The sequence below is a fragment of the Pleurodeles waltl genome, chromosome 5 (assembly GCF_031143425.1).
Source record: "Pleurodeles waltl isolate 20211129_DDA chromosome 5, aPleWal1.hap1.20221129, whole genome shotgun sequence".
Lineage (NCBI taxonomy): Eukaryota > Metazoa > Chordata > Amphibia > Caudata > Salamandridae > Pleurodeles > Pleurodeles waltl.
In genome coordinates, this window is record NC_090444.1 from 1,811,177,934 (window position 1) to 1,811,205,156 (window position 27,223).

General features: G+C 46.1%; 1 protein-coding gene across 2 annotated transcripts in view; it reads left to right on the top strand.

Moving 5' to 3' along the window:
* The window catches only part of LOC138296833 (beta-1,3-galactosyltransferase 2-like), a 162,542-nt gene that overhangs the window by 79,374 nt on the left and 55,945 nt on the right, over positions 1–27,223 (top strand). The window contains exon 1 of one of the 2 annotated variants that reach the window (XM_069236300.1): positions 23,731–23,903. The exons of the other annotated variant lie outside the window; for it this stretch is intronic. The gene's annotated coding sequence lies outside the window, so the exon portion shown is untranslated. Of the gene's footprint in view, positions 1–23,730; positions 23,904–27,223 lie in introns of those variants that run through there. 2 annotated transcript variants of the gene reach the window in all.

Here is a 27,223-nt window from a genome sequence, read left to right on the forward strand (position 1 = left end):
AGAAAATGGTGTGGGTGCATGTGAAGCACACCACCCTGGACTCACTCAGATGTTTAGTTTTCAGATGTGTCTAGGTCTTGTGGATTTTTCTACATGGCAGCGTCCCAAAGTCCAAAAAGTGCAGCCCTCACCATTCCAAGTGGGACAATTTTGAGAGTTAGCCAAGCTCTCATGGCCCAAATGTAAAATCAAAACCCCAAATAATCAAATGTCCTCTTGCTTGCAATTGGATAAGATGTTTTTGTGTGCAGGAGGAGAGCTGAAAGACTGCTACCCCCTTCAGTGGAGGTGGGGGCATAACCATGCCCATACTGTTTGGTAGCCACCACTACAATATATTTTTTTTAATTCCCTGGCATCTATTAGACTTTCTGCCCCCCCCGGGGTGTGGATCAGGGGTAATTGCCCATCTGCCCACTTGTGGGCAGAACACCTTTGGTCCCATTTGTTTGGGGTGGGGTTATGGCCATACCCCCACCCTCTTATTTTGAAAAAAAATCTTCCTTGGTCTCTGGTGGGCTTTCTGCCCCCCTTGGGGGCAGATGGGCCTTCCAAAAATAGGCCAATCTGCCACCAAAGGGCAGATATGGCCAACAGTAATGAGACCCTAAAAAATAAAGTAAACAGAAATATATATATATATATATATATACATATATATATATATATATATATATATATATATATATATATATATATATATATATATATACGTGCTGTCTAGGGGTTTCTGCTCCACATGGGGGCAGATCGGCCTAGTTATAAAAATAATTTCCCCTAGGGGCCGCTCCCCTCATTCAATTACCTGAAAAATAAAAATTCCCTGGTGTCTAGTGGGCATTTCTGCAGCCCGATCGCATCACGATCGGGCAGCAGAAATGCTGAGAAAGACATCAAAGGAAAGGAAATGACAGGCCTTTCCTTTGATGCCTCTCTCGGCCCCTCCACATGATTGAAGGAGAAATGCTTTTGTATTTCTCCTCCGATCGATGCTGGAAGCTGAGCTTCGAGCGCAGAGGGGCAGGCCTCTAATGAGGTCAGCACGCGATCACGTGCTGATGTCATCAGTCGCCAGGGGGTGGGGGTCAGGGAGGGGACGGGGTGGAAGAGGAAGCGATTCCCCTTCCATCCCTGCCCTGGGGGCGCCGAGGCAAGGCTCATGTGGGGTGCGCTAGCGCTCCCTCAATGTGCCGGTCCAATGACGTAATGGCTACGTCCTTGGCGCCTGAGCGCCACAGCCAAGGACGTAACCGTTACGTCCTTGGCTGCCAACTGGTTAAGGCCCATATCTATGGAAGGTTAGCATCACCTTAGCGCCATTTATTTTACCACTAAAGTGGCACTAACTTAACTCCATATTTATATTTTGACTCTAGACCGTCTAGTGTCAAAAATATTGGAATTCGCACCAACCCACCTTGCGCTTAATGAGATGCAAGGTAGGTATTCCCTTCCTAAAAATGACACTAGCCCCCCCAGCGCCATATTTTTAACATCCTATGCAGAAACAACACACAACTAGGAGGCGGGTCTAAATAATGGCAGTAAGCCCGTTTAGCACCATTATTTAACGCCTGGTCAAACCACGCATTAAAATACAGGTATACCCTTTTCCATGGTAGAGCACCATGGAATGGGCACAAAGATGCCCACCCCAACCCCCAGAAATACCACCACCCACACCACAGGGACACTACAGGAGGAGGGAGCCCATCCCTGGTACTTGTATGTGTGTAGTGTGCCACTCGAGGGCCCCTTCCATGAGGCCCCCTGGCTGGCACTGGGTATGTTGGGCTTGCCCTGGGGACACTGGTCCCCTGTGGTGGGCATTGGGGTGGTGGTAATGACTACTGTCAATACTTAGAATGGCGTTAGACCACATAAAAAAAAATGGCACAAAACTTTGTTAGCAAAGTTGTGCACCGTTTTTCATAAATATGGGTCTAAGTTTTGCATTTCTTGTTTATGTCCAGTTTGTGGGCACCTGTGCTTGTGTTTGAGAAAGGAGCCTGTAAGTCTGCAAAAGGAAGAGGCCGGTATGTGCAACACAAGGGAATGTACACAACACCAGTGTGTGTGAACACTTGGGTCTATGGTGAAATGAGGGTGTGTGTTTGAAACGTGGGTTCATATGTGTGAAATGTGTGTTTAATGATTACATTAAACCAGCAGAGGAGTGAGTGGGAAGAGATAAGCCCCTTCTCGCCTCCCCAAGTTCAAATACTAGCCAATATAATAAGAGCAAGTACGTTACACTCCTAACCCATCAGAAAATTGTGATTTATTCTCTAAAGACTTCTTTCAGGTTAACAAGTAATATAATGTGGTAGACTAATGTACATTTTGCAGAATTGTGTACAGATTATAGGTCACATGCTCAACTCCTGTTGTGTCGACTCAGCCGTAGGCATCAGTGTAGTATAAACATGGGCACAAAAACATTGGTGGACAGTAACGGCAAAAATGTTCAGTGACACGATCATGAATCTGAGGTTTTTTCACACCGCTATACTTTTCCTAATGCATTATCTGTCATAGCTGCAAGTTTATGGACAATGGAGGGTCACTGTTTCAGACTCATCAAAAGAAAGGTGAACAAAACCTTGACTCGAGTAGCTTGAAAGTTCCGTAAGTGGACATGGTTCTGCTTCTTTACCAGTGTGTTTCAGATTCCCCCACCTACAGCATGCACACCTGTTCATAATTTATGGGTTTTAGGTACACAGGTACACTCTCTAGAGAAACCGGATATCCAGTTTGAAAGCCAACACATGGGTAAATGGAAGAGAGTGAGCCACTGATGACAAGAAATTGTGTTCTAATGGGATTTTGTCAGTTTCTTCACATTCCTGACACAAAATAAAGTTTGAAGCCATTTTTAACACCCCCCACCATTTGCAAGGTAGGGCTTCAGCATTCCATCAAATCGCACGTAGCTGCCGTACACCCCAATGCAAAGCTACACTATAGGAAGCTGGCCTGGTGTGTGGTGAGTACCTATGGTGTTATCACCTTATACCAGGTCCAGGTATCCTCTATTAGTGAGGTGTAGGCATTGTCTATGAAGACAGACTCTCTAGAGGTAGCTGTAGATGAGCAGCCAAGACTTATCTAGGAGACGTGCAAAGCTTACGCAATACCACTGTAATCACACAGCACTATCACACTTGAAGGAGCCACACAGTGTTACAAAAATAATGGTATTTTATCATGGTAACACAAATACTAAAATACTGTATAGGCAATACTCCACTAGGAGGTGAGTAAACACTAATATATACACATTAGAAGTCAGTGATTAGCATAGAAAGCAATAGCAAACAGTAGAACAATAGAAAATAGTGAAGGCCCAAGGGGGAGACCAAACCAAATAGTAAGTGGAATGTGAAAGGCAATCCCCCACCCAAGAAAATTGAATCTGTAGAGGGGAGCTAGAGGAACTAGGAACCCCAAAAGGTAGGGTACCAGGGTGCCCCCCAGCGACCAGGAGAGAAGAGGTAAGTATAACAGAAAAATGAACGGAGCACTCTTTAAATAATTAATTTGAGATCCTAACTGTGTACATGGAATCAAACGTAATATCATAGAGTGTCATAAATGCTTATAAAGTGATAGATGGGGATAACATAAGTATGTGATGGTTCCAAAACTAGACTGTTTCAGTTATCAGTTTTAATACAAAAGTTACCAATAAATATGAAGCAATAATTATAAAACAAACAAAAAAAGGTACATGAATATCACAAAAATATCACAAACACCTCAAATAAAAAAATATACATGCCGCACATTTAACATAAACAATCTAATCCAATTAGAGACAGAAGTTCTTCCAAAAGGAGCTTAAAGTCCAAACGCCAAACAATCCCAATCAGTTCATGGGAAGTGATGTGCAATGTCCAATCAATTGACTTTGGGCAATGAGAGTTCTTGTCCTCCAATGTAAGCAGATTGGTTTGCAAATTTCTGATCACATTCAGCCGACACGTGTTTCGTCCTGTAAAGGACTTTATCAAGGCTGACAAAAACAAATCATATCACTCTTTATAATCACTTGTTTTAAATTACTACTTCAAATAATCTCAACCAAATTCTTAAAATCAAAGTCTATAATCAATTTCCCTGAGAACCACCACATGCAAGTGAAATTGTTAAAACCAAAAACAAGTGCAATTATCATGACTCCTATATCAAAATGCCACAGTTACCCCATCAAACACATGTGTATTAGGGACAAACCAAAATCAACATTCCAAGTCTTACATATTATTATTTCAATTGTTGTGTTCCAGGAGACATATTCATATTGTTTTAGTAACCAACGAAAGAAGTAACAACTGTATTATATTCATGCAGGTTAGTATCACTGACTTAAACCTAGAGAGTGAACGTCATAAGTGTCTAAAAGATAAGAGACTCAAAATGGTCACATGAGTCAAATATAACATAGTCCAGTTTCCAGCTCCAAGGTGGTGAGGAATTATTAAATAATGTACCTTATCTTCCTGTACTCAGTATAAATGATTTCAGTAATAGTTAACCAATGGAATGCCGAAAAACTGTGCATCTGTAAAAGAGCATAGTAGATCTCCAATGTACAATAGACCAAATCACATGTACTAAGCACACATTGGTCAATCTGAGTACTACACCAACCTGTGTTCAATCGTCTCTAGTCCGAATGTACCCAGTTGGATATGTTCGGTTGTGATAATATAATCATGGTGTAGCTTCCACATCTAATTAAAAAATCCAAGCATTCTTTTTATCTGCAACATATTATGAAATAAGAGGGTTTGTAAGCATTAGCAGAACATTAACCTCCTAAGAGTGAGTACAGCCACAATAACTAGTACCCAATCCTTACAGATGTCCAACAAGTATACACATGTATGCTAAGTAAACCTCATATCTATAAAGCCTTGTCCAAGTTTCTCTTACCCTGTTTATGCCGAATTCGACCGTAGTTAAGTGCCCTTCCGCATCGCTATCGAAAAACCGATTAACTCTCGGACTCGTCCTTTTATGTTTGATGAACATAGAAGTAGGACTCCGATATGTGTGCGCCTTTTGTTGTTCGTCTGACTAGCCAAATGGCCGTGATTGAACAACGGCCGCCATCTTGGAATACCAACCGCAATGATATATGTATATAACAACAAAACGCTCACCAATTTGGCAGAGACACATTGAAACCTCTAAAATGGCCAAAAAGATGAAAAGTCAATTCCATGAGCTAACAATCACATTGAACCAACTTCTCCATTAGTCATATATTCCTGATTTAAACAACCAAGTTTCTGCATGTATCTGGGGTTGGTTCCACAATATAAGCACCATCTTGGGGGAATTTGCAATATGCTTATTGGTGTACTAGTTCTCAAATACAGAACGCACCTCTCTTAGATTAGAGGGAGGTGCAACCTGTATATTTACAATGATACGCAAAGTGTTGATCTATATACAGATCCACTTTTGTATATAAAGTCCTATATGGTGTGAAATATCAGCTTACATCATTACCATTCTGAAAGACAAAACCCCAAACCAATGAAGTTAAGATATGTTGTAGTAAAAAATTATTGCAAAATGAAAAATGAAGTAAAACTATATGTAACTAGGTATTTCCTTATACTTCACTCCATATATCTATACAAATTGCAAGTCCCCAACACACAACAAGAAAATATAAACTGAACCATCTCATATATTGCTTTTGGCGTGCTTGTGAAAGGTTATATCAATGCGGTCAAACTTGTTAGCCTATGTTATTCGTGCAACGGGCAAGTAGTCTTATAATCATGCACATTAGTAGATGTGATAGTATGTCGTGCAATTTGTAGGTACACTATACTGCAACCTGTAGTGCATGTTCCCAGATTTATACTTAGCTATAACAATGTCATTGTCACATCCCATAATGGAGCAAGGATATCTTCAATGTTTTTATATAAGAGCATGTGAGATCATAAAAAATGATCCATTTCGTGATCTACATTCATCCCCAATTGAATGCTCTTCAACCTCAGTATCCATCTTGATTCATTTTTTCTGAGTTCTAATTCTCGATTCCCCCCTCTGGGATGCGCTCGCGTTTTGCTAATGCCCATGTATTTGAACATGGGAATCTCAACTGTGGAGTGTTACTTGAGCACATGGCGCACTACTGGAGATAGTGCATCGTTGTTTCTTAAGGCCCGTACATGTTCTTGGATCCTCTCCTTTAAGGGTCGGATGGTGCTCCCTACATATATTTTAGTACATTTGCATATCAAAACGTAAACAACATATCTCGTGTTACAATTGATGAAATCTTGTATCTTGTATGTCTTACTGCCATTAAAGTTGAAAGTCAGGGTTTTGTGTAAAGCCAAATAGCATATATTGCATTTACTGCAATTAAAAAAAACCTTCGGTTTTTCTGGTAACCATGTAAGTTGTTTGTCCTTAAGGGGTGGTAAAAAGCTCTTACAAATTTGATTCCTAATGGTAATGCCTTTTTTTGTGAATCAAATGGGGTTTGTTAGATAAGACATGTTTAAGAGTATTGTCAGTGTGCAGGACATTGCAATGTTTAAACAAGATCCTATAGATGTCCTGGCTGTTTTGGCTAAAAGAGGTGCAGAATGATATCGGTCTTTTCGGTGTAGCGTTCTTTTTGCACTTATTAATCAAAAGTAACGATCTTGGCAGCTTGTTAAGTTTACCCCTTGCACTGTTCAAAATATGTTTAGGATAACCTCTCTGGGTAAATCTGTTCTCTAATTTGTCCAGTTCTATCTCGCAGAGTCTGTTGTTACTGCAATTTCTCTTTACCCGAACCATCTCACCAAAAGGGATGGCATTAATTTGTGTAGATGGGTGGGAACTATTGGCATGTAATAGTGCATTGCAAGCAGTCGATTTGCGATGTAAATTCGAATGTACACAGAGATTTTCTATGAATATTTCCAAATCCAGGAAATTAATTCGATCCCTACTATGTTCGTATGTCATTTTGATATTGAAATCATTGTTGTTAATATGATTAATACATTCGACCAATTGAGATTCGTCACCGGTCCAGATCATAAGTACATCATAGAAGAGGTAAGTACCTGGTTTTTCCCCAAACCCACAGGTAAACTTTGGAAAAGGACGGTGCAAGACCCAAGCAAGACTGGAAGAAACCAAAGGTGGATCCTGACAGAAGAGGACCTGCAAATGAAGGGGACAAAGTTCACTTCAAGTGGAGTGTCCGGTTGTGGCAGGAGCCACTACCCACCCCTCTTGAGATGCAGGACCAGGTCCACGATGGAGACAAAGAGTCAGCTGTGCAGCACGAGAGCAGGAGAAGAGTTTCAGAAGTGATGCAGGCGATGTCCCACAGCGGAAGAAGAGTTGCAGTCAGTCAGTGGTGTTGGAAAACCACCAACAAGCCTTAGCAAAGGCACAAGTCACAGATGAAGAGTTGCAGAGCTGCCGGGGACCAGCAAGGTCCAGGGAGACTGAACCCAAGGAGACTGAGGAGAGTCAGAAGACGAGGATGCAGCCCCACAGGCAACTCACAGGCAGCAGGCACAGGAGTCGCAGTGAGGCTCACACAGCACACCTGGCAAGGAGTCACACGTCGCTGGAGCAGCAGGCAGGAGACTTTGCTTTGCAGGGAAGAGTACTGGAGGCAGGGCCTACATGGAGCCTAAAGATCCCTTGGAGGACGAACAAACAAGCCATGGTAGCTGCAAGAGTCGTACTGCATATGGGTACTATCCTGCAAGGAGAGACCAGGGCTTACCATCTCCCAGGTTGGACAGCTGGTAGGGAACCACTCCAGACCACCACCTATGATGCAGGATCCACACAGTTCTGGAGGAGAGAGGAGCCAGGTAGCCGGTCGTCGTTCCAGTTGGTGCCTGCGGATGCAGGAGAGTGACTCCTTCACTCCAAGGGAGATTCCTTCCTGCTTCTTGTGCAGGTTGAAGACTCGTCACCTTCAGAGGATGCACAGCCAGGTAAATGTTGCAGTTGCTGGAAGGATTCGGAGAAACAATGTTGCAAAGTGAAGTCATTGCTGGAGTTGCCGATTGTATGTTCCTGGAGGGTCCAGTTCCTGTCCCGGTGGCCAGAAGATGAAGTAAATGATGCAGAGGAGTCCTGCTAGAATCTTTCACATCTAATCTGAATACCCATCCTGGAGGGAGATCCTAAATAGCCCAGGAAGGGGGATGTGACGTCAACTACCTGACCTGGCCACTCAGATGCTCTCCTAGGGGCCTCTGCCCACGTTGGATTAGGAATGGCAGAATCAAGTGGCCACCTGGAGGAGCTCTGGGCACCACCCCTAGGTTGGTGATGGACAGGGGAGTGGTTACTCTCCTTTCCATTGTCCAGTTTCGTGCCAGAGCAGGGACCGGGATCCCTGGACTGGGATCCCTGGACTGGTGCAAACCGGTTTATGCAAGGAGGGCACCAAATGTGCCCTTCAAAACATACCTGTGGCTTGGGGAGGCTACCCCTCCCTAGCCATGTAACACATATTTCCCAAGGTAGAGTTTGTTGCCTCCCTTTCCCCAAAAAAATACTTTGTTCTGCCTTTCTCTGCTTGAGTTGGCTAAGCAGCAGGAGGGCAGAAACCTGTCTGTGGGGTGGCAGCAGTGCGGGCTGCGTGGAAAACCCCAGAAGACTGGAAGGAGCAATGCTGGGGGTCCTCTAAGGAGCCCCTAGAGTGCATGGAAACATACAATCAATACTGATAACGGTATTGGGGTATGATTCCGACATGTTTGATACAAACATGCCCAGGTTCGGAGTTACTATTATGTAGCTGGACACAGGTCCAGTACACTGGTAAAATGGTTTCCCAGCACTTACGAAGTCCTGGAAAATGGAGCTGGAGTTCGTAGGGGTACCTCTACTCATGCAGGGGCACCCTCACACACAGGTACCTGCACCCCGCCCTCTGGGCTAGGAGGGCCTGCCATAGGGGTGACTTACAGTGACCTGGTGCAGTGACCTGTAGTGAAAGGGTGCATGTACCTTTTCACGTAGGCTGCAATGACAGGCCTGTAGACACATTTTGCATGGGCTCCCATGGGTGGAGCAATACATGCTGCAGCCCATGGGGAACACCTGGGGCCCCAATGTGCTTGGTACCTAGGTACCATATACTAGGGACTTACATGGGGGCAGCAGTATGCCATTTGTGGGGGCTGCTAGGTCCTAAGCAACCAAATTTAGAGGGAGACAGCACAGTCACTGGGGTCCTGGTTAGCAGGATCTGAATGAACAGTCAAAAACACACTGACAGCAGTCAAAACGTGGGGGCAACCATGCCAAAAAGAGGGTACTTTCCTACATACCTCCCAAATGAAGGAAAATGAGACTAACCTTGTCCAGTTGAGTCTTCATTGTCCAAGTGGAAATATTTTGAGAGTCCATCTGCATTGGAGTGGTTACTCCCAGGTCTATGTTCCACTGTATAGTCCATTCCTGTAGGGATATGGACCACTTCAAAAGTTTGGGATTTTAACCTTTTATCTGTTTTAGCCATAGGTGGGACTTGTGGTCTGTTTGAATAAGGAAGTGAGTGCCAAATAAGTATGGCCTCAGCTTCTGCAAAGCCCAGACCACAATAAAGACCTCCCTCTCTGTAGCTGGCCTGTTGAGTAGCCATTTTAGCTGTAGTTTTGCACATGTTATTTTAGCATACTAGGCCTGCTGCTGTGCACTTTAACCTAGCACATTTTATATTGTCAATAAAAACCTCATTTGCGGTCATGTTTTATTTTTCTCTATCTAGCTGTTCTTCGCCTATGTCAGCACTGCGTTCTTAAACAAGACATTTTTTTCACTCTGTGCTTCTCTCAAGGCTGCAGTAAGAAAGGTTGCCAGCAAAAGTGGTATGCTTTGGCTCCATTGTTCACAGAAACATACACTCTCCTACGTGGGGATTTCTTGGAACATCACTTGTTTTATTATAAAAACACTACTTTGACTCATGTACGTTAGAGGGAGATTCCAGCCAGATGACAACTGTATGCTGATTGCTTCGCTACAGCTGCCTACATAGATTACCTGCTTCCTGGCCCACATGGGAACGGTGTCCATGTAGACTACAGGCCTCTTGCTCAGCTATGAGGGATGATGTCCTCCCAGGGGGGAACCTGAAAGGCAGACTCAGAGCTTAACATGCTGTCCTCTAACATAATTTAGGTAGGAATTATATCTATAAATCATAGTGACAATATAGTAGGGGTATTCCTGTGTTTTACTCTCCTTGTCACAGTTTTATTTCTCTTATGCTTCATCGTCCTAGTTATTGCAATACATGCTTTATTATATAAGATGCAGTTACTTCAATAAAACTTTATTGAACCATATTCTGCCTCTGATTGTCCTTGAACATATGAGACTAATGTAACTGAGAGAAACAGATGAGATCTGAGTGACCATGATTCCCTGAGGAGTCATATATGTCATGCGCCCGGGTCGCCATAGTCATCCCCGCTCACGGGTGGAGATGAGGCACTGTTAGTTTGCCAGAATGAAACCCAGATTAGGCCGACAGGTATCACATGGTGTGGGCTCAGACTTAGGCCCTCATTACGAACATGGCGGTTTGGCCCGCCATGCTGGCATGGTGGGCCAAACCACCATATTCTGAACATGGTGAGGGCCGCCATCGGCATCCCTCACCCACCATCAGGCTTCCTCCGTCAGGCAGCCTGGCGGTGAGTTGAAACACTATCCGCCAGGGTAGCGGCGCTACCCTGCGGATAATGTTTCATTTTTTGACAGCCTTTTCCTGGTGGGATATCCCGCCAGGGAAAGGCAGGGCTCCTGCACTGCCCATGCACTTTGCATGGGCAGTGCAGGGGCCCCGGTGCAGAGCCCCGTCGTGCAGGTCACTGCCCGATTTTCGGGCAGCGATCTGCGCGACTGGTGCAATTGCACCTGCCGCACAGAGGCATTGACGGCGGCTCCATGTGGAGCCGCTGTCAATGTCCCAGCCAGGCCTCTCTGTGAGCTGGCGGGCGGAAACAATGTTTCCGCCCGCCGGCCCACAGAAATGTTCATAATGTGGCCAGCGGAGTTCCGGGGTCGCTGGCGGTCAGTGTTTTGACCGCCAGCATGAACACTGCGGTTGTTACCGCCGTGTTCATAATGACCCCCTTAGTCCCCTGCAGTACAGCTGATTCTGCCACCTAAAATCCAGTAGTATCATTAGGATAATGAGAACCTACGTGACATGGCACCACCAACGTTTGGTCCGGCACTAATTTGTGGGTCCTCCTGAGTACCGCTGTCTCACTACGTCCAAAGACACCTCAGTATTATATACGGAGACATCCGTGGCACGGGGATTTCCTCCTCAGCTAAAATAGGGAGTACCTAATTAATGCTGTAGGTTGTTCAAGCTTGAACTTTAAAAGGAATCCCCATTTGGTGTCCTTATCTCTGAACAAAATTTACCATCTAACATGGCGACCCCTCAATGGATAGTAATTGCAGTAAACCTGCGAGCAACCCTTACTTCCAAATGGTCTTACAGGATGGGGGGCCAGTTACATTTGTTGTAGAAGCTCATCCAGCTCACAGAACAGAAATATTTTATTCTTGGGTCACATTTCCAGCAGTTGATGGGAACACAAATACATATCATCACTACACACCAGGCAATACATCTGCACAAATCAGAGCTTTTGCTTATTTAGAAATACCTCTATCTTATCAAGACTATAATAATTGGCTTGATGGCGCCTTACCACACACAATCCTAGATGTTAGGTTAGGTCCTCTGAGTAATGATGGTCCTACCTGGCCTTTATTGGCCACATATACACTGCATCCTGAAGCAGCAAACCTGGCTGTAGCAGAGGTTTGCCGCTTATATACTGAGCTCACAGCAATATACAGACTATTAGTACAGTTTGTAATGCAGACTTTGAATACAAACCCAACACATACTGCCCCAGTGTAACAACATGCAGCAACGCCAGGCATTAATCCTGCGACTGTTTATTCGATCCGGGTAAAGCACAAGCCAAAAGGGATGTGAATCCGTTCTGGTTAGCTTAAAAATAAATGCACTGGAAGCAGTATTTCTCCATACTGGACCTCAGGATAAACATAGATTATTAAGAATATTAACTATGAGCTTGCCGTTTGGGATGGTTTCTACTACCACACACAGTACACCGACACTTGCCAGTTTTCCAGAAGTGGTAAAACAAATTCAAGATGAATACTGGGCTGCCCCGGCCCTGGTCTTGGTGATGCAACTTATGGGCAATTTTGCCACTGTGTCTTCAATTATATTAAGTAACCTTAAAGGGGAAGCAGTAGCACTAGCAGTGTGTATGCGGCTCAGGGACGTTCCTGCACAGGATCAAGAACATGAGCTGCCAAAGATTATCACGGAGACCTACTCTAGTATTGGTCGAGATAGTCTGGGAGCCAGACCCATAACACCACAATTATAAGGTGAATCTAATAAAAGATTCTACCAAAAAACAACAAACACCTAAAAAAAAGGGGAGAGTCTCTGCATTCTGAGACCCCTCAGAATAGATATTATCTCAGAAATAGAGATAATGTAAAAACGCCTGACAGACATCAATATACTGACACACGCCAATCTTGTTCCTTTCAGGACTCTCTGGAAAAACGAAGTGAGAGAGGTGGACAGTAAGAGCGGAGAACTGAGTACATGAAACCAAGACAGGAATCACAACGCTCAAAAGAAGTTCTGTAAAAAAGAGAAGAGAAACTTCCCCAACATAAAACAACAAAAACCCCAATTAAAAAAAAAAAAAACTGGCAGCAGTTGCAATTCGCCATACCACTCAAGAAGAGGGCTCTATTGAAGAACAAGACTTGGGCACTAGCTCTGCTAGACATCGCAGCAGAGGTCACAATAGTTTGCTGGAATCTTCAAGAGCATCTGGAGGTGAAAGCAACTAATGACTTCTTACAAGTCGAAACCGTGGAGATGCATGTCTCCATGCCTGATAGGGTGTATAAAGTAACAATACATTTAGAGGGGGACATTGAACGCACAATAGATGCAATCTTTTGGGATTGTGTTGTAAATATTTATGATATTTTGCTAGCTGAGAAGGACTGGCCACCTGAATTTGTCCGTACCTGCCCATATGGGGAAGAAGTTAATAAACCTTCTTTCTCGCCACTTATTCCTGAGGAGCTCATAGAATCCTACGCCATTGATTGGGCATTGGCACAAGCACCTGCGTTATACCGCAAGCACATAGGGTGGAATAAAGATTCCCCCTATCATGTAATACCAATTAAATCCCAAGCCTAACCTCAACCGCAATATCCAATAAAACATGATGCTAAAGCACCAGTGAGGGAAATCCTCACACAGCTAGAGTATAGAGTACCAGGGTGTGATTGAACCCTGTGTCTCATCAATGAACAATCCATTGTTCCCCATAGCCAAACCAAACCAGACCATTCATATAGAATAGTCTTTAGACTACAGACACTTAAACAGTCATATACGTACTTATGCTATACAGAATTCACATAGCACACCATAGCGCCTTAAAGTAGAGACTTAACAAGTTTCAGCGCATTAGGCTCCCAAAAAAAATTCTGTTGTTTACCACAAGGGTACAAGAACAAACCAGGACTGTTTGCAACTTGTTTCATGTCAATTCTGCACGACATCGACCCTAAAGCATTGTCCTATGTAGATGATATCTACCTTACGGATGATGAACTGCTGCAACATTTAAGGTGGGTTGCCGGCATTGTTGTAGGGTTTGCCGAACATGGCTACAAATTTAAACATAAAAAAACAAGAAAAGCCTTACTTAGTGTCCTGTTTCTGGGATATAACCTATCAGGTGAAGGAAAAAGCCTATCGCCACAATTCTTAGAAAAATTTGCACAGTTACAACCTCCAAATACCAGTAAAAATCTCCAGTCATTACTGGGTTTTCTACATTTTGGCAGAACTTACATTCCAGATTATGCATCACGCATTAAACCTCTATATGACTTGATACGTCCTAACTTTTGAAGTAAATTCTGGACAGTCGAACACACATGCATTCTCAGAGCACTGCATCAAGACATGCTTGAAGCACAACACCTACATACAAGAGACAACAAAAAACATCTGGTCATCACAGTATTTGTTGGTGCCATTGGTTTCACCTTTGTAACATTTAATGAGAGTGAGACAGTCCCAATCGCGTGCAAATCACATTTGTATTCCACAGCAGAGCAACGCTTTGCTCCCACTGAGAAAATCCTCACTGCTGTTCAGATGGCTGTCATTAAAGAGAGGCCACTGGCCTAGGGGAAATGCATGATTGTTGTATCTCCAATCCCAGCTCTTGTAGCTGTTACCAAAGCCAGCATTCCAAACGCTAAAGCACTACATCCACGTTGGATCCAATGGGCAACGTCTCTGACGGCCACTGATGCTGACTATATTTTTGACCCAAAGTTACAAACTCAAGGATTCTTGCTATACGAACTAGAATACCCAGTTCCAGCTAACACATTGCCTACTGATCATTGTAAAAGAGTTATGTATAATAATGGCTCAGCACAACCTGCAATAGTCACAAAACACCAATACTCCGCTGCTTGCGCAGTGGTGAGTGGGTACATGGAGGGTGGCAAGTTCTATCCACAGCATACCTTTACGCAAACCCTAGGGGATTGCACTACACAACTAGCAGAGCTGAAGGCTCTGGTGATGGCACTGGAACATACGGATCCTGACCAGCTAACGCCGATTGTCTGTGACTCGTATTATTGTGTTCAGTCCTTCAACGAATATCTGCATTACTAGTACCAGAATGGGTTCAGAGATTCTAAAGGTAACACCATCAAACACAGACTTCTGTGGGGGAGAGTAGCGGATCTGAAGGAAACGCTACCCGACGTCCATGTTGTACATACACTTGGACACCAGCGCCTTGGAATACATGTTGCTGGCAATACATTGGCTGATGAAGCAGCCAAATCAGCAGTAGCTACAGCTTCTGTTGCTGCAGTAACTTGCTCTAGCGCAAAACCGGACGATGAAATGCTGGCAGCCGTGACAGCTTCGGCTGACAGCACACCTTTAGCTAAAGGCTATCCCTCTAAATATTCCTACCAGATTTGAGGCATGCATGAAGCAAAAGTAAAAATACCAGGCATGTGAGTGCAAGTAATTCCCAATAAAGACCTAAGACCAGAGTTGATTAAAGCAGCACATGTGGGAGTCGCTTCTGCTCATGCTGGTGTGGCAGCTACAATATCATTGTTACAAGCCCACTACTGGTGGCCAAGTCTATACAAACGGACCAAGCAGTATGTTCTTTGTTGTGACATCTGCCAACAAATTCAGGGATCCACCGTTAAACGCCCACTGCAAACACCCCTCCTAATTTCAAATAAATCATTACAGTCTGTGCACTTCGACGACTGCGGTCCCCTGACATCTGATAGTGCATACAAATACATCTTAGTTGCTGTTGACTCTTGCTCCAGATTTCTATGGGTGTGGCCACAACGCTCGGCTGGCACTCGAACTGTTATTAAAGATTTGGGAGTCTTTATCAGTACATATGCAGTTGCGACTTTCCACTCGGACCGGGGCCCTGCTTTTGCCTCAAGCGCATTCAGGGACGCCATGGCTTCAGTAGGGGTCCAACTCCATTACTTTTCTCCATTTCATCCTGAGGGAAATAGTGCAGTGGAGTGAGATTTAAAGCAATCCTTAACAGCCAGAGTATTAGGTATGGGTCGTAGTTGGCTTAATCACCTGTATGGAGTCCAGAGAACACTTAATAATCTGCCTAGAAGGTCCCTGGGGGTCGTACTTCACACGAGTGCCTGTTTGGGACCCAAATGTATGTTCCAGATCTTGACGATCCTGGCATGGAGGTGGCAGAAACACCTTTGGACATAAATGAACGTGTCACTGTCTTGCAGGAATTACAACAGTTCCATGACGACAACGCTTCTGCCAGTGCTGACTCCTTAGGAATTAAGGATGTACCAATAACATCTACCGGCTGGATTCCTAAGGTTGGGGATCTAGTACGTCAAAAGGTTGCTGGAAAAAGGAATTCAGTCCTTCCTATTGTGCACCGGTTCCAGTCCTGGCAATACACAGTACCAGAACTATCATTTGCCACCGCTGCCTGGTTCTAAAGAAAATCGCTTTGTCTACATTCACAATGTCAAGTTACACCATGTGGCCGATCTTGCACAGTAGACCAAAAGGAACAACCAGTAGTTCCCAAATCACTCTCACTACTGGTCAGGATGTTCCTCTACAAGTTTTGAGCAGCAAATCTGACACCTCTCTGAACTTGGAGAGGATGGAAAATGACCTTTCATTAGTTCCACTAACATCTATTGCGACAAGCAACACAGAAATTGTTGATCAATTTGATTCAACTTTCACACAAACGGATGGCGTAATTTATTATGAACCAGCGCAGGAGACTTCTACCATCGAACACAGCTCCAACCTTTGCATAAACTGCTTCTGGATACTTTGCCAACGTCACTGACACTTTCTCTGACTCATCTGCCTCTTCTGTACCTGAACTGCCAAGAACACTTAAGTTGATAAACTGGCTTAAAACAAATTATTTCATTCTCCCATGGAACTATCTGTGGTTTTCTTTGACTATGTCTGTTTTACTCTTTTGGATTGGCTTTGTTATCACTTTCTTTTTACTTATCCATGGTCATTACCTTCCTGAAAGATCTACAGTTGAACTGGTAGATGAGGTCCTGAAACCCCATTTTTCTTCTCACATTGTCCATAGGGACTTGTCTTTCATTAACATTTCCGCTATACCAATTCCTGATGGGATTGTTTGGGATAAAGTCACATTTGATATATACGGCCTGACGGAGGGCATTCAAATTCCATATGTGTTTAAACTTTCCATGAATGATGTAATAATACCCGGAGTTCTTTCTGAAGGCTGGGATGTAAAAACAGTTGATTCTATGATGTCTGATTTGCAGTACTTCACTGTATTTGAAAGTGAGGATGTTTATCAATCCAAAGAAAATTATAGAGACATGTTAAGGACACCATTTTATTCATACAGCAAGTATCCCAAAGACTATCTTTAATTACACACAATGGGAATATTGTCAGACTCCGCCACAGGGGAGTTCTAAAACTTTCTGAAAAATGTGCATATTTCTCTGCGCACTATGTTAAAAATGCTGAGTCATATTATTTTAAATTGCCAGTGATGGAAAATGTACATATTTTTTCCCGGTTGGTTATACAAGGCTATGAATACTGGTTCAAGTCGATTGACTTAAAAAGTGTGTGGGGAACAAAACTTTGGCAAATTAGGGGAAAGGAAGCTTTATTCAGAGCATGCCTGATACTTGCTCAAATGATATTTCTAAATGAAACAGTACAACAGATAAGTTGTTTAGGCTTAGCAAAGATTAATGATTTAAATGCTCCAAGCATTCCTGCCCCAGCTAAATTTCACAAATGGCAAAAGTAAATTAATGCAACTGAAGATCAGCTCGATGAATGGGTCCATAATGGAACGTTTAATGCTTCACTGTCATGTCCTGGTGGGTGGTTATTGTGGTCAATAGATATCAATGGGTGTCATAAACGTTTTGTAAACTCCTCGGGATTTTAGAACAAGTAGGCCTGACCCTTGCTATATGTCATCTGAACATTTGGGTATAGTGACATCATACAGTATAGGAAAACTATGCCAGGAATGGTTGAAGAGTTCCTCACTAGAAGATACTAACTCCTGAGGCGAATAGCCGGGAGCACGCTCGCTTTTAAAAAAAAAATAGAATTGTATTGATTTGTGTGTTTTTATCTGACAAGCACTTCCCCCTGAGCACTCCCCAGCCCTTCCTGTTTTTGGGATTCCCCGCGCAGTCGAGCTAAGGGCTGACGCAGGTTTGAAATCTCTTGGCGCCTTTTCGCCACTCAACTCTGGCCACGCCCACACCTGGGAGGCCATGCCCACTGAATCCTCTACATAAGGCGCGCTGAAGCCAGAGCCCGCAGTAGAAGATACTAACTCCTGAGGCGAATAGCCGGGAGCACGCTCACTTTTAAAAAAAAAATAGAATTGTATTGATTTGTGTGTTTTTATCTGACAAGCACTTCCCCCTGAGCACTCCCCAGCCCTTCCTGTTTTTGGGATTCCCCGCGCAGTCGAGCTAAGGGCTGACGCGGGTTTGAAATCTCTTGGCGCCTTTTCGCCACTCAACTCTGGCCACGCCCACACCCGGAAGGCCACGCCCACTGAATCCTCTACATAAGGCGCGCTGAAGCCAGAGCCCGCAGTAGAAGATACTAACTCCTGAGGCGAATAGCCGGGAGCACGCTCGCTTTTTAAAAAAAAATAGAATTGTATTGATTTGTGTGTTTTTATCTGACAAGCACTTCCCCCTGAGCACTCCCCAGCCTTTCCTGTTTTTGGGATTCCCCGCGCAGTCGAGCTAAGGGCTGACGCGGGTTTGAAATCTCTTGGCGCCTTTTCGCCACTCAACTCTGGCGACGCCCACACCCGGGAGGCCACGCCCACTGAATCCTCTACATAAGGCGCGCTGAAGCCAGAGCCCGCAGTAGAAGATACTAACTCCTGAGGCGAATAGCCGGGAGCACGCTCGCTTTTTAAAAAAAAATAGAATTGTATTGATTTGTGTGTTTTTATCTGACAAGCACTTCCCCCTGAGCACTCCCCAGCCCTTCCTGTTTTTGGGATTCCCCGCGCAGTCGAGCTAAGGGCTGACGCGGGTTTGAAATCTCTTGGCGCCTTTTCGCCACTCAACTCTGGCCACACCCACACCCGGGAGGCCACGCCCACTGAATCCTCTACATAAGGCGCGCTGAAGCCAGAGCCCGCAGTAGAAGATACTAACTCCTGAGGCGAATAGCCGGGAGCACGCTCGCTTTTTTAAAAAAAATAGAATTGTATTGATTTGTGTGTTTTTATCTGACAAGCACTTCCCCCTGAGCACTCCCCAGCCCTTCCTGTTTTTGGGATTCCCCGCGCAGTCGAGCTAAGGGCTGACGCGGGTTTGAAATCTCTTGGCGCCTTTTCGCCACTCAACTCTGGCCACGCCCACACCCGGGAGGCCACGCCCCCCCTCCCTATAAAATCATGTGCCACCACCGGACGCGCGCTGCGGGTGCGCCACCGGCACGCCAAAGGCGTGCTAAAGGCAAGCCCGTCTGCGCCCGTCCGCGGCCGGACGGGGACAGGGGCCACCCCCCCTGTCCCTCGCCCCATGATTCAATATAACCCAGCTTACCCTCTCAAACATAATCCTCCCAGGGAAGCTCGCTGCCTCCACCGCTACCACCCCCTAAGCCTTCCATCCGTCTGCCAATCCTGCAATACCAGACTAAACAGCACTCAGCAGACATCGGACCAGCAAAATTATTCCTTATTACTTTTAAACTGTAGATCTCTGCCAAAACATAGTGCAGATATCTCCCTATTAATAGAAGACCGGGCACCTGATGCCATCTTTCTGACAGAGACTTGGCTGACTCCGGATTGTGACCCCGACGTGATCCAAGCACTACCCTTTGGCTACAAGATCTCACGCAGAGATCGCACGCAAGGTAAGGGAGGAGGCATTGCAATTATTCATAAATCCCAGTATCATTGTTACTGTACCCCAGACCCACTTCAGGACTGCGAAAGCATGGCTTTCTGCCTGAAATTTACCCCCAATGACAGTCTAACAGGAGTTCTCGTGTATCGTCCCCCAGGCTCACTTTACGACTTTCACTCCCTACTCCCTCCGCTAGCAGCAGAATACGTAATGTCATCCTCCAACTTTACGATTCTTGGAGATTTCAACATGCACTTTGATAATATCAATGACGGCACCACTAGGGAGCTAGTCGGAAGCCTGGCTGCGATTCAACTGGAGCAACTACTCCAGTCTCCTACCCACGACAAGGGCCACCTGCTTGACCCTGTCTTCACTAATTGCCCCAACCTTTCGGTCGGCACCATCAAACATCTTCCCTGGACCGACCACTTTCTTATCCCCCTTGACTGGAAGATCCACAAATTCACTCCTCCCATTCCTACACCACGTAAAATGAGGAAATGGTCTAAGCTTCCACTGGTACAATGGTCAAATCTATTATCTGACACAAAGCCGTCTCTATCCCAAGACCCCATACTTGACAATAGCAAAGTCCACAAATGGATCGAGGACTCCATCGATTCCATTCTCCCCATGAGGAGAACCATTCTAAAAAGAGCACGAGCAACCGCTCCGTGGTATTCAGACAAGCTTAGGAAGAAAAAACAGCAGTGTAGACAATCTGAAAGAAAATGGCGCATGGGATACGACCCCGTCGAAAAAATCAGGTATAGAGAAGCCATTAGGACCTATAAACTGGAAATCAATATAGCCCAATCCATCTACTTTAGAGAGAAGATTATGGCCCTCATTCTGACCTTGGCGGGCGGCGGAGGCCGCCCGCCAAAGTCCCGCCGTCAGGTTACCGTTCCGCGGTCGAAAGACCGCGGCGGTAATTCTGACTTTCCCGCTGGGCTGGCGGGCGGTCTCGTTCAGACCGCCAGCCAGCCCAGCGGGAAAGACGCTTCCACGATGAAGCCGGCTCGGAATCGAGCCGGCGGAGTGGAAGCTGTGCGACGGGTGCAGTTGCACCCGTCGCGTATTTCACTGTCTGCGCAGCAGACAGTGAAATACATGTAGGGGCCCTCTTACGGGGGCCCCTGCAATGCCCATGCCAGTGGCATGGGCACTGCAGGGGCCCCCAGGGGCCCCGCGACCCCCCCTACCGCCATCCGGATCTCGGCGGTCCGACCGCCGGGATCTGGATGGCGGTAGGGGGGGTCAGAATCCCCGCGGCGGTGCAGCAAGCTGCGCCGCCGCGGAGGATTCAATGGGGCCGCGGTACACTGGCGGGACCCCGCCAGTGGTGCCGGTCCGACCGCGGCTTTACCGCCGCGGTCGGAATCCCCATTGAAGCACCGCCGGCTTGTCGGCGGTGCTCCCGCGGTCCTCCGCCCTGGCGGTCAAAGACCGCCAGGGTCAGAATGAGGGCCTATGTCCGCCAAGTCCAAACCAAAAGAAATCTATCAAATAGTTAAGAGCCTTTCCAAGATCTCCACTCCGGCCGCTCCAGCCGAAAACCCCACAGATAGATGCAACGAGTTAGCTGAATTTTTTTACCAAAAAATAAATAAAATCTATTCGTCATTCTCAACCCATGTACCTGAACCCATAGCCACTGAACCTTGTTCTCCTACGCTGAATGAATCCCCCGCGCAAGCAATGCTAAACAAATTCCCACTAATGGACTCAGACTCACTTCAATCCCTGGCCTCACAAATAAAGTCTGGCTCCCCCCGTGACCCTGTACCCCCCGTATGATGAACATGGTTAGCCAAGTCATTTTCCCCACTATCTTGGAATTCCTCAACGGTTCTATATTAAAGGGCGTAGTGCCCCCAACCTGGAAACAGGCGATGGTGAGAGCACTACTCAAAAAACCTACCCTCAACCCGAATGACCCAAATAACTATCGTCCCATCTCCCTGCTACCCTGGATAGCCAAAATTTTGGAGAAACATATTAACATTCACCTCACTAAATTCCTTGAAGAGAACCAGCTTCTGGATTCCACCCAGACCGGATTCCGTCCCAAACACGGCACAGAAACAGACCTCCTAGCCGTGACGGAGGAATCCAGGAGGATCCTGGATCAGGGGGGATCAGTGGCAGTGGTCCTCCTGGACTTAAGCGCCGCGTTCGACACTGTCTGCCACAAAACTCTTCTTTGCCGGCTATCTCATCTGGGACTCGCCGGGGCCGCCCTTGACTGGCTGAGCTCCTTTTTGAGCGGAAGGACTTTTCAGGTCTTCGATGGCGACTCCTGCTCCACCAGTAGATCCCTGGACTGTGGGGTGCCCCAGGGCTCCTCCCTAAGCCCCATGCTGTTCAATGTGTACATGAGACCGCTGGCTGGGGTTGTCCGCCAATATGGTATTAAAATCAATTCTTATGCGGACAACATCCAGCTGGTGGTCTCCCTGGCACAGAAGAACAGCGGGTCCCCTCTGGACAATCTGGCGGGCTGCATGGAAGAGGTGAGGAAATGGATGACAGCATCCTCATTAAAATTAAACGGGGATAAAACCGAGGTCATGCTCCTCGGCCCCTCCACCCCCACTGACTTCGACCGGCTGTGGCCCCCAAGTTTAGGCCCTCCACCTACTCCGAAGGAGAATATTAAAAGCCTGGGAGTGTGGCTTGACAACTCACTCACTCTGAACACCCAGGCCATTAAAACTTCAGCAACTTGTTTCGGCATCATCCGGATGCTGAAGAAAATTTTGCCTCTCCTACCTTTCGAAGCCCAACAGGTGGTTATTCAGGGCCTCATCCAGTCCCGGATAGACTTCAACAACGCTCTCTATCTGGGATCCCCTGAATTCGTGCTGCAAAAACTACAGCGAATCCAAAACTGTGCTGCACGTACGCTACTTAAGATACCGAGAAGAGAATCTGCCAAAACGGGAATTCGATCACTCCATTGACTCCCGGTGAGGGATAGAATAAAATACAAAGCCCTATGCATATCCCATCAAGCATTTCACAGAGCAAACCCAGAGATCAATCATTCTCTTCTCACTCCCTATCTCCCCGGGAAAATGCTGCGCTCATCCAACGCATTTCTAGCCACCGTACCTAGAATTAAGAGGTCAAGAGCAGGAGGCAGGGCATTCACCCTCAACGCCGCCAAATTATGGAATTCACTTCCCCTATCCCTTAGATCCAATCCCATCCTCCCTTCCTTCCGCAAGGAATTAAAAACTTTCCTGTTCAGGAGCTAATTCCCCATTGACTCCCTCAGTGAACCGTTTTTTTCTAGTTAGCGCTTGGACGCCTTAGGGCAGCAGTCGCGCTTTATAAATCCCCTTTCATTTCATTTCATTTCATTTCACTAGATGTTGTTAAGGAACACCTCAGTCTCCTGTCTAATAAAACTGACTTACAAGACTTCTTGTTAGGCCCCGGGAAACAATGCAGAAAGTGCTTCTTATACGCAGTATATAATGAAATTTGGAAGCTTTCTCAACAAGAAGCTGCTGCCCAGTTAAGGCAAATAGATCAGGAAAATATACAGAAAGCATTAGCAGTTGTAGATAATGGGATTAACACCTTGTCCGACCGAATTTACACGCTAAACATCATTGTTTCTTCTGCAATAGACATATTACAGAGCAACATGTCCTCTCTACATCACAGGCAGAGCCAACTGAGGTCTATTATGCAGTTAGGTTGTGTTAGGACTCGCACTCACACACACACGCTTCTTACTGCTCCCCCACAAAATAAATCAGGATGTATGAAAAAAGATGAAACATGTCATGAATGTGTTTACAGCACAGCACTTCCATGTAACGTTTGAGGAAAATGATCTTCCATCTGAAGACTGAATTTTACATTGCATGTTTGTTTACATTGATAAAAGCAAGTGTTGTCCCATTTGTGAGCTGTGTGCCAAGCGGTTTATGGATACATTGAATTCCTATTAAGAATCATTAGAAGTGTTTGATGACTCATCACCAGCATGTGTCTGATGACTCATCACCAGCACACCAGTCTATAAACAGAACTGCTGAGGTGTTTTCTTTGCTTGGCTTCGAGTCTTCTTTCGCTCGCAGCTGTTCACGGTTCAGCTGGAGTTCTGTGATTCTTTCAGGAGTCGTCTTTTCAGTGTGAGGCTTCATCGGAGCTTCCCTCTCTGGAGCAGATTACTTTCACGGCAGCTGGAGAATTTACGAGCAGTATTCCATCTTCCTCAAATAATTGAAACATTCCAGGAGAATTCGGTTCGTGAGTAATTCCCCTCTCGTCTCCCTGTTTTCAGCCTTTTTGAGGTTAGTGACCTTTTGGTGCATTATGAAAGACATTTGTCGATGCTGAGAAAGCCATGATACAAGACTATTTTCCAAAGACAGCTTGAGAAGTATTTTTAAAAAGCTGCATTGAAGTTAAGTGTTGTGAACTCCTGGAAGCATCGCTCGATATCAATGCAAACTTAAATGTTTATTCTGATTGTTTTGGAGTGAGTCTATTGTGTGAAAACAAATAACAAAAGACAAATTCATAAGTCTGATTTTATAACAATTTTGTTGTGAGTTACAAAAGCGTGCTTAATAGTTGAGCAATCGAGCGCTAATAATTATTGTGACTTTGCTGAAAGACTCGGTGATTGCCCAATCAAATGATAATAATTATTGTTATTTTGCTGAAAGACTCAGAGATTTTTGGAGTTCTTTTGTTTTTTATTTGTTTTTGGTCTTAGAATTACTGCACCAAGCCCTGAGGCAACTTTCTTAGAACAGTGACGCTCCTTCGTGAACCAGTGTTTGGTTTCTCTTCCCTTCCCAAATCCCTCTTCCGTATCCCTTTCCCCCAGAGGCTATTCGCTCATTCCCTGTTCATTTCTGATACAAGAGAATAGTGTTTAGTGGTAAGGGTTTTATTCTCCTTGCTCCCGCGGAACCTGGAATTCAGGTGAGTGGACATGGTCTTGCCAGGTTGGACACTAAAAACATTGAGAGCAGGTCGTGTTCCTTGGCAACACATCAGCTCGAGGTACATACTTTCCACATTTAATTTAACGCGACAGCAACCACTAATGGCTAAGAAGAAAGCGACTTATGTCATGCTAAATATTGAAAAGTTAGAAAAGTTGCCTTTTACGTTGGCTGAAATACCATCTGCTGAATGGTTAATACAAGGGGTCATTAATCTGCCTATTTCAACACTTCAATTTACATCCTGCTTGAAACACATTCCGATAGGCAGATATGAAAGACTAGGAGATAGTTATATACACGAGGTGTGGGAGCTGCCTTTCTCGTACAAATGTCTCAGTGGCATTAAAAGAGGTCTTTCTTAGCGGTAGTGAATGCAAGACTTCTGTCAGCCATTCGATGATTTGTAAACAGCTGTCATTGCACGGGGCATGTAATGCTTCGGCAGCTAACTTGGCTTGTTATCTGAAGGAGTCCCAGTCCCCTCGATTAGACCTGCGTTGCAGGTGCTCTCAAATGGCAGCTATGTGCTCCTTAATAGTGAGAGCTGTTGTGGAGTGCGAGCTGGGATAGTTTCCATTTTTTGCATCTCCCAAATTGTTACATGCTGCGGGAATTACCTTTTTCCTCCCTCACGACAGAGGGAAGTAGCTGAGATTTGGCCCCATATTGCTACTTCAAATGTAAATTTTGACAAGTTGAACAGACTCAAGGCTTTATTGTTTCAAAAACATGTGGCGCTTACATCTCCACGCAAGACCTATGCACTTCAGGTTGCGAGGTCATCTGCAGAGATACAGTCCCTTTTAAGTACTAACTTTCTGAGACACTTTGGTGATCTTGTGGGACGAATATTCAACACGTTCAGTACAACTGGTATCTCTCATTTCTTTAAGGCTGTTGGTTCTGGTTACATTCACACCTTCTCCTCTATATTCGGCTTAATCCCTTCAGCCATACACTCAATAGATTCCAGTATTTTTGGGGTATTTCTGATAACTTTGGCTATAATAGGTGACATTTTGCTGTTGCTACTTTTTCTGCGCAATGGCTGTCCTTTCACAATAAGGAGGGCTGAAAGCGCTTCCGCCATCACAACTGTGTTGTGAACGCATGATGCAGTATTTCGGAGCATCACTCCTGGAGCAATTGGAGTGTGACTGGTCTCTGTCATTCAGACCGGTTTTGGATTGTGTGCAGCCCATGTTTCGATGACTGTGGTGCCCTCTCGAGTGTGCAATGAAAGTCTGTCTTTCTACGCAGCGCTTACTTTCATTGGACGCTGATCTGTTGATGTTCTCCCTGAGGGCTCGTTGCCAGACATGTGCACTGAGGGTGTGTTTCAGGTCCTGAGCTCGCCCCCCACGACCGCAGCACCAACCTGCTGCCCTCTGCCTCTGTCTCACGAGCACGCTGCCGTTTGCGTGTTCGAGGCCCTCCTCCACCCGCAGGCATCCTCCTGCGCCTCATCCCTGGTGGCTAGTGGGCTCACTTGACCCGTGTGCCGCTTCCGCCGTCCTGTAAGTTGTTTTTTGGCTTTTTAGCTTTTTCAGCGCCTCGCCGCCGGCGCTTCTGCCCCCTTTGTGCCCCCCTGAATTGCTGTCTCCCCGATCGTGTATTGTGCCATTATTGTATTTCTGATTGTGTGCTTTTCTTATTGTAACTGCTTGTATTTTGCTCGTTTTCAGTGTTTTTGCCCCTTGTGCGCTCCCCGTTCCCTGCCGCTGCCTCCCTGCGGCCCCGCCCCCCTCGCGCCCCCATTTGCCGCTCCCTCCCGCCTCCCGCCTCCCAGCTGCTCCTCCTTCCCCCCTCCCTTCTTAATGGCTGGCGCTGCGCGTCGCGAGTGAGCGAACTCTGACCTGTTTCAGGTCCTGAGCTCGCCCCCCACGACCGCAGCACCAACCTGCTGCCCTCTGCCTGTATCTCACGAGCACGCTGCCGTTTGCGTGTTCGAGGCCCTCCTCCACCCGCAGGCATCCTCCTGCGCCTCATCCCTGGTGGCTAGTGGGCTCACTTGACCCGTGTGCCGCTTCCGCCGTCCCGTAAGTTGTTTTTTGGCTTTTTCGCTTTTTCAGCGCCTCGCCGCCGGCGCTTCTGCCCCCTTTGTGCCCCCCTGAATTGCTGTCTCCCCGATCGTGTATTGTGCCATTATTGTATTTCTGATTGTGTGCTTTTCTTATTGTAACTGCTTGTATTTTGCTCGTTTTCAGTGTTTTTGCCCCTTGTGCGCTCCCCGTTCCCTGCCGCTGCCTCCCTGCGGCCCCGCCCCCTTCGCGCCCCCATTTGCCGCTCCCTCCCGCCTCCCGCCTCCCAGCTGCTCCTCCCTCCCCCCTCCCTTCTTAGTGGCTGGCGCTGCGCGTCGCGAGTGAGCGAACTCTGACCTGTTTCAGGTCCTGAGCTCGCCCCCCACGACCGCAGCACCAACCTGCTGCCCTCTGCCTCTGTCTCACGAGCACGCTGCCGTTTGCGTGTTCGAGGCCCTCCTCCAACCGCAGGCATCCTCCTGCGCCTCATCCCTGGTGGCTAGTGGGCTCACTTGACCCGTGTGCCGCTTCCGCCGTCCTGTAAGTTGTTTTTTGGCTTTTTCGCTTTTTCAGCGCCTCGCCGCCGGCGCTTCTGCCCCCTTTGTGCCCCCCTGAATTGCTGTCTCCCCGATC